Source organism: Pleurodeles waltl, chromosome 8 (assembly GCF_031143425.1).
Source record: "Pleurodeles waltl isolate 20211129_DDA chromosome 8, aPleWal1.hap1.20221129, whole genome shotgun sequence".
Classification (NCBI taxonomy): Eukaryota; Metazoa; Chordata; class Amphibia; order Caudata; family Salamandridae; genus Pleurodeles; species Pleurodeles waltl.
In genome coordinates, this window is record NC_090447.1 from 527438636 (window position 1) to 527452823 (window position 14188).

Genomic DNA, 14188 nt, shown 5'->3' on the forward strand with positions numbered 1-14188 from the left:
GGACTACGGCGTGGTCACTAAGTAAGCCAGTAAGCCAGAAGGCAGAAGCCAGAAGCCAGACGGCAGTAAGCCAGAAGGAGCACCAGAGGAGTACCGGAGTCCCAGAGCACGAGAGGAGCTCTAGAGGGGTACCAGAGGAGCTTGGAGCTTGGAGTTGCTCCCCTGCCCTGCCCTGCCCTGCCCTGCCATCACATGGACTAGGTGAAGCCAAGGTGATTATTAAACTAGTCAGAGGGAGCCAGAAGGAAGGCCGTCCCCCTGTGGACCTCCTGTGACCTCCAACAGCCCCCTCCTGGAAAAAGACGCTGAGCAGGAGAGCAGACCGGGTGAGACCAGGACTGACCAGGAGAGACCGGGTAAGCAGACTTCGTGGGAAGGGGGGGGGTCCCTGTCCCTGTCCACCTTCCCGGCCTTTGAACCCCTCTCCTTCTCCCTCTCCTGCTCCTGCCCTCGGCTCCGGCACCGGTACTCAACCGCGCCACGTCATCTCACCCAGCCTTACCCAGCCACGGCCACAGCCACAGCCACAGCTCTAGCCATAGCCCTAGTTGGTCTTTGGCCTTGGATTGGGATTTGCCGTTGTTGATTGGTGGTCTCTTCTAAAGACCAAGCAAGGAAGGAAGGAAGGAACCCAGTAAGGAGCCAAGGAGCCAAGGGGGGGGGTGCGGTGAGTGGTGGGTGGCGAACGCTGAGTAGTGAGCAGTGAGCAGTGAACGGTAACCGGAGGATGGTTGGGACAAGAGGAAAAACAAAGAAGGCTAGGGAGGCCAACAAGGCGTTCACTCACCTTGCGGATTCCCAAAGACCTGAGCAGGAGCAGGAGCTCAAAAGTCTACAAAGTCTAGGGTTAGACCAGAACCAGGATCAGGATCAGGACCAGGACCTGGACCAGGACCCCAGAACCATCCAGCAATCCCAGGGGGGATTCGCAAACCTAGGTGAGGACACAGCAGACACAGCAGAGGGTGTCCAATTCGGGTCTCCCGCCATCAAAAGCGATTCCGAGTCAGGCGGGACATTAGAAGTGGTGACACTGCCTTGCTTGCCAGCCCATACTGACTCGGACGATACAGGGGGTGCCCTACCGAATGCAGGAGGAACTGTAGGCGGAACTGTGGGGGGCCTTCTAAGTCCTCTGTGCAGGGGACATAAGTATACACCGACACACCCGGGCCCGGGTGGATCTACGGGAGTAAGGAAAACTAGACCAAAAACAAACACTATCACTAACTATTACAACCAAGTGATCTCGAACTCAGAACAGCCGCAAACGCAAAGTCCCAGAGCCAGTGGCCTCCGATCACAGCCACCGGGGGAAGTGGGTGGCTACAACATGGGGGGGGGTGAACTGGAGCTACCAGCGACCAGGCTCCAGGATACTCGCCCAATTCAGCAGCAACAGCAGCCGGCTGGTTTTTCGCAATTATTCTTCCCAAGGAGTAATCCTCTTGGGGATGGTGAAGTGGAGTTAAATAACCCCCCAAAGTGGAGCAACTTTTCGGGAGAGCAAAGAAAAAGCAACGATTCACCTTATCCTGACCCCCAAACGGGACTATTGAACTCCGGAAATTTTTCACTAACATCCTCTCCACAATGTGCCCAAGCAGAATTCACAGCACTCCAAAATGTAATGGGTCCAGATACAGACTGCTCACCATCTAAACAGACCCATAAAACCCCAGCGTCACAGCTTCACTGCGGAAGACAAATTGCTAAAACTAATTCAACGCTGGGCAGACTCAACAGTAGTTCTTTCAGTCTGGAGCTGTCCTCACTCGACAACTCTGTTATTGGCAACACAGACCCTCAACTAAACAGCATAACATCAGTAGATCTAAACTTCCTGGAAGGTAGTATAATCATAGGCCACAGAGGAAAGGAAGGTAAAAATCCAGAAGGTCAGATAACCAACGAACAAAGTGGCATTGGAGACGACCTCTCACTAGACCAACCAATTCTTAGCATCATGAAAGTTATATGTGCAACACTGGGCTCAATCGCAACAACGATCATGGCCCAGTCTCAAAAATTTGATGATCAACTTGAACTGACCAAACAACTTACATCCTCAATACAGTCTATAGATTACAGGATGGCCCTAGTAGAGGGCGTAATTAGGGAAAACCTGTTGCACCAAGCAGTGGCCGATAAAATGGACAAGTTGGATGGACAAGTTTGTGGACCACTGCTGGAAAAACTATTGGAAGTCCCAAAAGTAATCAAGGACATAATCGAAGACTGCAAACATAACCTTAAACATAACCTTAAAAGCACACAGGGGTGCATTCACGAGTTAGGAAAAACAGAATCTAGTTTAATTGAAGGGCCAGCACACAAAGAAAACATAGAAAGCCACTTCGGCCCAGGACGAGAGAACTACCCAGATGTAAAAAATCAGACACCTAAGAGGGAGAGAACAAATGGAAGTCCTGAATTTGGAAGTAAAGTCCCAAATACAGTAGAAAAAAGGCCACCGGGTAAAAGGCCTCAACCAACAGGCAGATGGAAAAACACATGGAAGAAAGCTAGAGGAAAAAAAAAAGCACCAGCAGGAAAGGCCTTAAATATGTTACAACAGATAGGCCTAATAGGAGAAATCAGGAACACAGGTGACGAGAGCGCCCAACATCAGTATAAAGATAAAAGCATTGAGTCGGAGATCTTTGAGAAACCTACTGATAAAGTGCTTAACTTTATAAATAAAAATCCCGGTTTATTGTGCGACAAAAGTTGCACTCACCATTCCCATATAAACCGCATACCCACTGGCCCCAGGGGACACCTAGCATCTGGGCATGACTTAGACAAAGAAAGGTGGTCCGGAAAAGACCCCGGAACAAATCATGGGATAAACGAGGTAAATGATCCTCCAGCCAACGAACAACCCAAATGGAGCCCAGGAACATCCAAACCCAGCATTTGTATCGACAAGCACCTCCCAGCTACAAAAACTGAACATTTAGTTCAGGTACACTTCTCAAACATAGTAGAAGACCAGTACGGAAAATACCAGCAGCCTCCGAACCCCATTAGTGAGGGGGCAGAACAAGATAATAGCATAGGCGAAAATAGAAGGGCAGAGACCCCAGAGTATATACGAAACGGACAAAGTATAAGAACAACCATGCGCGTGGACAACACAACAGCCCCAGTTCCCGCACCCCGGACAAAGGCAAAATATTGTTCTCAGGGCAGCCCTGGGAATTATAATCTCAGCAACCAGCCTGGGTGGATCACTGATTCACCTGCACCATCGCGCCCAGCACTGGACCTGGAAACCAATGAAATCAAAGGAAAAAGGGACAATTGGCCTCCAAAAAGGAAACCCTACGAAGAACAAAGGAACAAAGAAGTGCAACAAGGGAGGGAAAAAGGCCAGGTAAATCGAATATCTACTAGTCGGGCAGTTACCACCCAAGACAGACAAAATGAGAACACCCAACTCCAAGGTAGACTGTCGCAGGAAGGTGGCGGGCACACTGTGATCCGGTCTGAAACAACTAAAAACCCCGAAGCCACGATCTTGTTTATGCCTGAGTACTCCTCAAGAGGAAGTCACGACATCCTGAATAGGTCTAACATCTTATGTCTTGTTAACTCCCTGCCAGCCTTACAGAATGTAACAACTAAAGATCTCCTTTCAGTAAGATTCATACCAAAAAAAGAATTAGAGAACGGGGAATTAACAGAAACAGTCTGGGCCTCACCTTGGATAGCAGAACAGATCTTAAAATGTTCAAACACGATGAAGACCTGGGGAATATCCATTGCTACTCCGCAAAAAGAACTATATCCAACAATACTTCTTGAAAAAGCTACAGACCGAAACATGATGCGTAGGCAAGAGGCAAAAGGCAATTTCGGCTCGATACTTCAGGGAGCAATCAGCTCCAAACAACAACTCCCTGAACGAATAAACTTGAGTAACATGAGGTTCTGCCTGGTAGCTAATTCCCCTAGAAACAGTAGGGGTAATTCCCCACAGTTACAGAATTGCAAAGAGCAATCATTTAAAAGCTCGTAGCAAAAAATGGATAACTCGAACATAAAAAATAAAACCAGTCCCATATTAAAAATTCTAAGCTGGAACATAGCAGGTTTAAAAAACAAAATGGAAGATAAAGACTGGGTTGAATTCATTAAAAAACAAGACATCAGCTGCTTCCAAGAAACTTGGTCTACACATGCTATTGACCTAGATGGGTTCGCCACCTTCCACTCACCTGCAATTAAGCAAACAAAAGGAAGACCCTCGGGAGGTCTGAGTATTTGGATTAGGACTTCATTACTGAGGAACTCCGTAGTAACTCACACCGTACAAAGCAAGGGAATCCAGACCCTCGCAGTCAAATACGAGGAATGGTCACTTGAAATAGTAAATGTGTACTTCCCACCTATCAGCCGGGCTCAAGTTACGCCAGGGGTGCGGCTCCTTAAAGAACATATCCTAAACAAAAGAACTATGGATCGGAGGAACCCAGTACCAGGTCACATGAACAATCGCTCTCTCCAACCTTGTAAAATCTTTTTATTGATATGTGGTGACTTCAACACTAAACCTCATTCTATCCTCTGGGACGAACAAGTAGCAGAGGAAGATTATGCTTGGAATATCCCAACGCCTCTTATCCAACGTTGTAATGACTCCAAGAAAGGAGAATTAATCTTTGAAGCATTAATAGAAGGAGGACTTCGCACATTAAATGGGAGAACAAAGTCAGATAAAACCTTTAAATCTACCTTTCGAACTGGAAAAAGGCAAAGCATAATTGACTATATGGCAATAAACATCGAAGCCTGGCATTACGTCATCGATATGGAAATAAGGGACAGAATCGAGAGTGATCACGACCCACTGCTAATGGAGATAGTCCATCCGGACACGAGCCCAGGGAAGGCGGAGTCTCCATTCAACGGAAATAGCCTAACATTAACCATGAGACCAAACAGGAAAAACATATTAAGGTCAAATGAGGATGAACCTTATATGAGTGTTCCCAGCCAAACCTGGTTGTCATCACTTAGCACGTTCTTAAACCCATCAGACAATGACGCTATACCCCTCCTGCATAACTTTAATAATTTGCTACTGCAAACAAAAAAGGAAAAGATCAAGCATCCTCAAATCAGTCCTAAAATGATGGAGGGCTGGTTCGATGAAGAGTGTTTAAAGCTAAAAAAGACCTTATCACAAGCACTGAAGAACCGGCACTTGAATGATTCCAACGAGCAACATTTTCATGGATGTAGGCAACAGTACAAAAAATTATTAAGATACAAAAGAAAGATATTTCCCATAAACTTTGGAAAACTTTACTGCAAGCAATAACGGCAGGGAACTCCAAAAAGTTTTGGGAGATAGTCAGGTGGGGATGCGAAGGCCCCCCGAAAAACCTAGAACTGAATATTAACCCTCAACTTTGGGTAAAGCACTTTACTGCCTTGTATCAGGAAGTGGCCAAGACAGAACCAGGGATGACCACTAACTCAAACATCCTCACTCAAGGGCTGGGAGGCAGAAATCAAAGATCAAGCAAAGTATTTCCTCTTCAAAAGACCCACGCAGCATCTTCAAATTGTCTTTTTAGATTGGTAAACGGAACCCAGAACGTACTAGTCTCTAACGAATTTTCCAGCACAAATTCCACGCAAGTAGCCCACGTCATTCCACGTGCAATGAAGTTAATACCGGAATTTAGTGAAAAAGAGATTAAACAAGTTATCCTCCTTCAAAAGCCGCATAAGGCTGCAGGCCCAGATGGCATCCCTTCAGATGCTTACCGTAACCAGCTAACGTTATGGTTACCTGCTCTAGCCCGTCTATTCAACAGTGTTTGGCATTACGAGGTAATCCCTCCTTCTTGGAAGGAATCAATAATCGTTCCAATTCACAAAAAAGGGCCTCGGGACATGGTGAGCAATTATAGACCTATCTCACTGCTTGATAGTGTTGGAAAGATTTTTGCCAAATTGATTCAGTCGCGTCTAGACCAATGGCTAGAGGACGGAGATTTAATATCAACACACCAAGCTGGTTTTAGGAGAGGCCAAAGTACAACAGACCAACTTTTTAAGCTAAACATGATCTGTGCTAAATACGCCACCCTTAAAAACTGTCCATTATACCTGGTCTTTGTGGATCTCCAAACAGCCTTCGACAGCGTAAATCGCCAAACATTATGGCAGCTATTGTCGGACATGGGTATACAGGGAAAAATCTTAAGGCTGCTAATTCTATTGCATACAGGAAACACTGCCAGGGTCAGATATTCTACGAGAAATGATTACACGGCCAAAATTCCAATTGAGCGAGGTGTAAAACAAGGCTGCGTTTTGGCCCCAACCTTATTCAATTGTTATATAAATAAAGTAAGTCAAGTTTTGAAGGAATTAAATCTGGATGTGCCAAAACTAGCCAATGAAAGTATACCTATCTTGCTCTTTGCTGATGACGCCGTATTACTGGCAAGAACAGAGATAGCAATGCATGGTCTACTTAGGGGCTTCGAATCTTTCTGTACCTCAAGGAGCATGGTAATCAATGAGGGGAAAACAAAGTTTATGATTCTCAACCAAAAACAGACGTTGCAATCGACTTTTAGGGTAAATAATAAGCCTTTGGCCCGAGTGGCCTCCTATGATTACCTGGGCTGCAGATTAGATGAAAAACAGACATGGAAACCACAAATCTACAAAAGCAGAATTTCCTTGGCCCAACAAGCCGGAGCAGTACTCAGATTTGCAAAGGCTACAGGCAATCACTCCGTGAGCTCCGCGCTGCTTGCATACAAAACAAAAGCAAGAGCCGCAGCACTTTACAGCGCAGAGATTTGGGGATTCAGAAAGATTCCATCAATACAAGTAACCGAGAACAAATTCTTACGCCAACTACTTTGTCTAGGTAATGCTACACCAATGAAAGCAATAAGAATTGATCTACAGATGAGAAAGGTTGAGGACTACATCGCTCTGGCTCCAGTAAGATACTGGATCCGTATTTGGACAAAAGAGGCTCTCAAACCATTCAGAGACGTACTCAAGGATATCATGAAGTTGCAAAACCATCGGAAACTGCCCTGGTTCAAACATATTTCAACTATCCTGGCTGCTATTGGCCAGGATGACTTTTGGCTCCATCCTGAAAAAATCGGAAGGCCTAGTCTTGCTGTCATAAAAAGGCATATTGGGAGCGAAAGACAGAGATTATGTGCGAGTCATTTAGCCCTTTATTCAAACGGTATATTTTGTTTAACCAAGAGCTTAAACCAGCAATATTCATAGACAGTATTTATCCGGAGGAAAAAAGGGCTCTCTACTTTAAATTCCGTATGGGCACCCTACCAGTGACAGCAGTGGTCAACAGATGGCAATCCGCTCCTCCGGGTAGTTTAGAATGTTGTCCATGTCTTCATGGTGGTCCGGAAACACTTTCCCATTTCCTTTTACTATGTCACTTTACGCTCAGACTCCGTAAATTGTACCTTCGTCCACTTTTCAGAACTTTCGGAGTTAGGAAGTGCAAGGAGGCGGAAGCGCTATGTATGCGTTCAGATGAGAAATACATTGTGACAAAGGTCTCAACTTATATCTTGGAAGCATGGAAATTACGTCTATCAATGCACCTACAGTTGGCACAGGCACAATAGCCTATGTTATCCCGTACCTATTTAGCTTGGGAAATCGGTGCAGGGCAATGTAAACTGGGTTAGGCCTCGGTCTTTTATTAAATGACTGGAAGGCAATGCAAGGCCCCAAATGACTCGTCCCATAATAAGACATTTTAAATATTAGATTCATAATGTTTTTCTAGAATAAGTTAAGTTTTTATGTAAATTATGGTCAAATCAGGTTTTACGATAATGCATGGTAAATTGGATACATTTCGGCACATGTTAAATCAAAAATTCAAGCATAGTTCCTTGTTTTGAGATGTTTTTTATCTTAATGTGATTTTTATTGAGTTCGAGGGATTGATATCTACTGTGTGATTATTGTTAAGGCCGGATAGGCTAATAACAATTAAATAAATAAATGGTAAATGGTAAATGGTAAATGGTAAATGGTGAATATTTGAAAGTGCTCTCATGTGTGATAAAGAAACTGGCGGATAACCTAATTTGAGAGCAGTTTATGTGTCAAGAGCATTACAATTAATTTGAGTAGATTAAGTCACTAGACATTCAGGGCAGTAACACTTGTATGATCATTCAAGGCCTGCTACATTTATGCCCAGCACAAGCTCATGGATGGGAAAGACTCCTGGATATGCTCTAGCCAATGGTGTGAAAACTTCTGAGGCCAAATTTATTAACTTTGGGCATTTTCAAGATGGCAGGAGTCTTTGTCCACACTAAACCTGGGTTCTGAGGGCACTATGATAATCCTATAATTCTCCCACATCTAACACTGAAATCAAGTTTTGTGCAGTCACTGTACCCCCAATAAACCCAGAGAAAGAAGTCAGCTAGAACAAAGTAGAGTGTTCCAGCGACCAGACAGTGAATACACAAATACTGTCTTGCATCCTGTTCTCACCCCTTAAAGTGTCCCCAAGTGTTATATATAACACCACAGCAAACCTGACAGGCAGGATTTGACAGTACAGCAGAACTGGACACTAATGTCAAAAAGAGGTCTACTGTCACTGGAGCCTGCTTGGCTGGTGGGACAAAGGAAGGGTCCTGCCCAGGTGTCAGCTAATATCTGCCAATGCCAAGTGAGGCCTCTTTAATGTTTGCCCTATCTCTTATACGTTAACCTCCAGCAGAATTTGACACTCAAGCATGATTCAACACTAATGTCAAAAAGGATGCTCACAGCCCCACTAATATTATGCCTGGTTCCGAGGGTTCAACTCTGCATATTCAGGTCAGCCTAAACACCTACATACGGGTGACTTATGAATATTTAAAAAGGAAAGCTTTGTTATGGAATAAGGGAAGCACTGACACTTTATGGTTAGCAGGAGTAAAGGGCAGAGAGTTCTACAGCCAGAAAAAAGACAGGGTTCAGCAAGAGGCAAAAAATCCAGTGTCCCTGCAGAAAGGGCAAATTTCCTATAGTGGCCAATCATTCTCCGGGGTCAAAATGTTAACACTTTCAACCTTTGACTGCTATTAAATACTGAGATTACATTATCTATGACTATTAAATACATATGCTGTACATGAGAACTATTGAAGGATAGAGGTGCCTTGTATCTCACATAGGTTTTGCACATTTTTCTGTCACTCGAGCTCTGCACCATCACCCCACCTTGCACATGTAGCACCTTTTATGTATGGCCAATTTGACTGGACCACCTAAGTCTGTCAATGCCTGCACAAATTCATTTAATCTTGGATTTTATACAATTCTATTAAATGCACTACATTATTCTCTTCTACACTGTTTTTTAGTATGCTCGCTCAGTTGCCATGGCACTAGACAATTATTTTAATGCTGTAACACGTATGAGGTATGATTGGAAATTAGCTCTTATCTTTTCCGTAAACAAATACATCTTGTGTCCGCTGCACCTGAACAAAATGTTACTTGTTTTATAACCCCTATTGCATGCAGTATCTGAAGGACTTCATGTTCATGGCTCCTGAAATTTCAAATACTTTTTTTAATGCTATGTGTCATATGAGCTGTTCTGGTGGCAGGTTATTTCTCTCTACTGCTTCTTGGACAGTTTTGAACATGATATCTTCATAACAATTTCCCGTTGTTGTTACCCATGTGGCTTTCTAATAAATCATCTGGTTGTGTGGTTAACCTCCGAACTCAGGAGTCCCACTAAAGGCAAGGCTGGAGCATAAATTGCTGCCTGCTGACCACATTTACTGTAAGCATCTAACCTAGCATCTCAAGGAAGATGGCAGTTTTGAACTGTTCTTATACTGTGGCTGACCCTTCATTTTTAAGCCACGTCACTCTACTGTGAAACAATCTACTTTACGTCACTGCACTCTTTGCCACTGCATTATATGCCACTGCACTCTACCCTGCACCTCTCCACTCTATGCAACTGCACTCTATTCTGAAACAATCCACTCTGACACTGCACTCTAGTTCAATGCACTCTACACCAGTGCACTCTGACACTCTACTCTGCAACACTGCACTGGCCACCACTATACTCTACACCACTCTACTCTGTACTACTACATTCTGCACCAATACACTATTCCACTGCACTCTGCCCCATGCCACTCTATGCCAGTGCACTCTGAACAACTGCACTGTATGCCACTGCCCTTTACTCTGCACCACTGTACTCTGTCATTGCTCTCTGTGCCACTCTACATCAATGCACTGACACTCTACTCTGCAACATTGCACTCTCCGCCACTGTACTGTACACTAATCTACTCTGTACTACTGCATTCTATGCCACTGCACTCTATGCCACTCTACATCACTCCACTCTATGCAACTGCACTCTACAGCACTATACTCTTCTCTGTACTGCACCACTCTACACTACGCCACTGCACTCTCTGCCACATGAGTCTACTCTGCACTCTATGCCACTGCACCACTCTACACTACTGCACTCTCTGCCACTCTATTGTATGCCACTCTACTCCACTGCACTCAATGCCACTGTACCCTATCCCACGCCACTCAATGCCACTACACTCTACGCCAATGCACTCTAAACAACTGTACTGTACTCCACTGCACTTGTACTCTGCACCATTGGGCTCTATGCCACTGCTCCTATGCCACTCTACTCCACCACTAACTTTTAGCCATGCTGAACAGCAGCCACTCTGGTGTATAAAATTGCTAAAACACATTGGCAAAGCCAATAGCTCTCACGTAGATGAGACCTATTGGCTTTGCCAATGTTTGTTAGTACTATGAGGTACTGAGGTCCCTGAAAGAACTGTGAATGTGTAAGTCCTTAATTTAAACATGCATTTGACGCCTTGTCAGGGGTAGTAAGCGCTATATAAACACAATTATTACACCATAATATAGGCTGCAACAAAATGTGCAAATACATTTCGGTTAAATAAAAGTGCTTCTCAAATATAGATCTGAATAATATACAGTTTATACCTAGTACTAATTTTTGTATAACTCTCCATTAAAACCACACACTCCACGGCTCACCTTGGAATACCATTACAGCACCTCCCTAAAAGAAAATATCTTTGCCATCAAAAAGCTTCAGATGATTTCTTTTATTAAAGTCAATGCAGGTTTTCAAGCCCCTTTGCATTTGCAGATTTACAAGTTGCCCACATTTGCATTTCTTTAGGGAAGGAGACACCCTGGCAAGAAGGCTTTTTCTCATCTGTCTGCCGTTAAGCCTTTCATCACAAAACACGGGCGGCAAGGCAAAATTATGGGCAGTCCGTGAAATTACGGACGGGTGGTCACACTAGCACACATGCCGATATGGACAATGCCTGCTTGTTATACTCACTGTCATGTCCTCCCCCTTTCTAAACGCAACTAACCTACACCTTGTCCCCCCATCAGGATTCTGAAAGCGCACAACTCTCTTACATAAAAAAACAAGCACTGACAAAGTGAACTGGCCTCGACTATGTGAGATCTACTGCCTCTCTCGATGTTTTTTAAGCCGTGTTGAACAGTAGCGCGGATACTATGTAGCATGGCTGATAGTAAAAAAATAAAAGTGCTAGGTCGTGATCAAATATCGGCCCCGTCATAGCGTTTTTTTTTTTTTACTTTACTTGTAGGCACGTAGTACGGTACCTGCGGTTAAAAATAAACCATTGACAAAGCCAACAGACCTCACAAATCTATTGGATTTGCTAATGATTGTTCCGCTTTAGAGGTATTTTTACCGATGGTCGCTGCCCTTGCCAGGACATTTACCGTCTGTGAAGGAACAGAAGTCCGAGTTTGCTCTACGGCGGTCTCTATCACTAGCCCCGAAATCTATAGACTCTTACGCGAGTGCGCTTGAAAATTCGCAAGAAGGGAAAAGTATTTTTAAAGCTTAAAAACACATATGCTGCCATTCATGCCACGATATACCACGTATCACCATCTACAACCTGTCATCCCCTTCATTGGCGGCGTTTATATCTGAAACTGAAAACCACCAACGAAGGACGCAGCATAAGAGACTGGAGAGATGCAGTCTCGACTCTCGACTGCTTTTTCACTCTAACGTCCATACAGAACAGAGCACAACAGGTTGAGTCTACCAGGTCATTTAACCTGAAAACTGAAACCGATCTTCAAGGAAGAGAGAGTGGTTAAGACGACCCGGACTACAAACATTTCGGTTACTAATAAGGAGACGTCTGCACACGCACAACCGGGTTTCAAACTCACAGCATCACAGTACATGCCATAACCCATTTCCTATCTCCCCTTCTTACCCTGTACAACAGCTGAGGATCCCAAGGTGTGTTTCAATGTGTGCGCATGCACGTTGCCTGAAGCCACGGACGTCCCAGTGGCTAGACAGCGGACAGACGAAATCTTAACTAATAGTCGGACGGAGGCCATATTGGGTGTGTACAACATCTTTGCTAATAGCTATTTCAGTTGAGGACGAAGGTGTAGGTAATAGACTAAGATTTAGGAGTGGGTTCCATGTCACGCTGTGTCTTCCTTCGATTTGAGAATGTTTTATTTTCAAAACCGATGCCTCTGCATTCAGTACGCGCGATCCCGTTCTTCTGGCATAATTTCCGCGTGCTCGCAAATTGTATTTCCGAGCGTCGTGTTTCTTTTTGTTCATGCTTAAAGACTGCCATCTCACAGTTGTAATAAATAAAGTCACGGATATTACTTTTATTGTGCCTAATTACGTTGGCTAGTATGTTGTCATAATTTGTTCAAGATCACCACCTTTGTGATTTACGCACTTTATAGATTCTGTATGACTGGTCTGACCGGAAGCAATGGTATTGTATTTTTAGGTAAGTGATTTTATAATGTTTTTTTTTTATTTATATTTCCACGCCTTTATTTAAATGAGAACACATAATTTATTCAGTGAGAGATAGGAGTCCTGAGTTATTGAGTAAAGGAATTAGATCTGAAAGCACGAAGGTCAGGATTTTGAAGAACGAGCCATTTGATGTATACGGAGCAGTTTCGATTAACATAAAACATGGTCTTTGAGGGGCCCGCCCCCACATTTTGCAAACATAGAGTGTCTGCAAAGCTGAGCAAAGGTCAGTCTCACAGACACTCTTTATATTCAGGTCAGTCGGCCAGGCGTTATAATTGCGCTAAATACGCAGGCGCCTGTCTGAGATTAACTTTGCCGGGCTGAGGATTTCTCATCCATGTGGGCATGAACTCCTCAACGCGGGAAAGCGCCCCGAGATCCTCCCTCTCATGACAAGTGGGTGCATCACAGATAGGCTAGGACATGGACGCTTCAGTTTTAAGCAAAGGAAGGTTGGGATTTTCTTTACAACAAAAGGCAATGCATATTGTAAACCATATAATACATTTTATACTGTAAATGCCCTTAAACGTTTCTCACTCAAAGAACAGCCGATGCAGATTATGTATGTTAACCATAAGCACTAACTGCTTTTAAAAACAAACCAAAAGAGCCCCTTACTCACTTGTCCCTCTTTTATGTGATGTTTTCTCTTTTTCTGGGTTCATATACACGATCAGTTGAGGGCTTGGTCTGTGTTGATTCTCTATGTTAGGCCGCTTCGCGACTCAGATTTTATTTAAATCAGCGTTATAAGTAACAACTCTGAGACACTAGTTCGTAGTCACTGGCCACGAGGGAGACCTCCCTCTGCCCTTTTATTAGGTCGGTTCACATCACCGGCCATACCACTTTTAAGCACGCTGCAGGGGAGACCAACTTCATCTCCCTCAAACAGCGAGCGTCATGGGCAGTCCCATGACCAAACACAACATTCCTCTTTTACCCCCCAAAAAAAAACTCAAAACACATTTTAAGGAAAACTATGATAATAACACAGTGCTCATCTAAACATGGTATATGAAGGAAATGCCACATCTGGTCAGTCTACCACAAATCCTTGCAACCTTGTTGAACGTGATGGGTGGGGAAGTAGACTGTAATGCCCCAACCCTTGTCTTGAAGGTGGTGAGCCAACTGGCACCATTTCAGGCACCTCAGACTCTGAAACTTGAGGACACTCGGAGTTCCTCCACATCTGTACTCCTTACACCAAAGGACAGAGGGTCATCAGCAGCTAACCCTTGACTCTGA

General features: G+C 44.2%; 1 protein-coding gene across 2 annotated transcripts in view; it reads right to left on the minus strand.

The window, feature by feature from the left end:
- Window positions 1-13648, minus strand: part of ASMTL (acetylserotonin O-methyltransferase like) — a 291907-nt gene extending 278259 nt beyond the window's left edge. Inside the window, exon 1 of one of the 2 annotated variants that reach the window (XM_069204555.1) lies at window positions 13560-13648. The gene's annotated coding sequence lies outside the window, so the exon portion shown is untranslated. Of the gene's footprint in view, window positions 1-12353; window positions 12432-13559 lie in introns of those variants that run through there. The other variant, XM_069204554.1, reaches the window with a different exon arrangement.
- Between the last annotated feature and the right edge of the window lie 540 nt (window positions 13649-14188).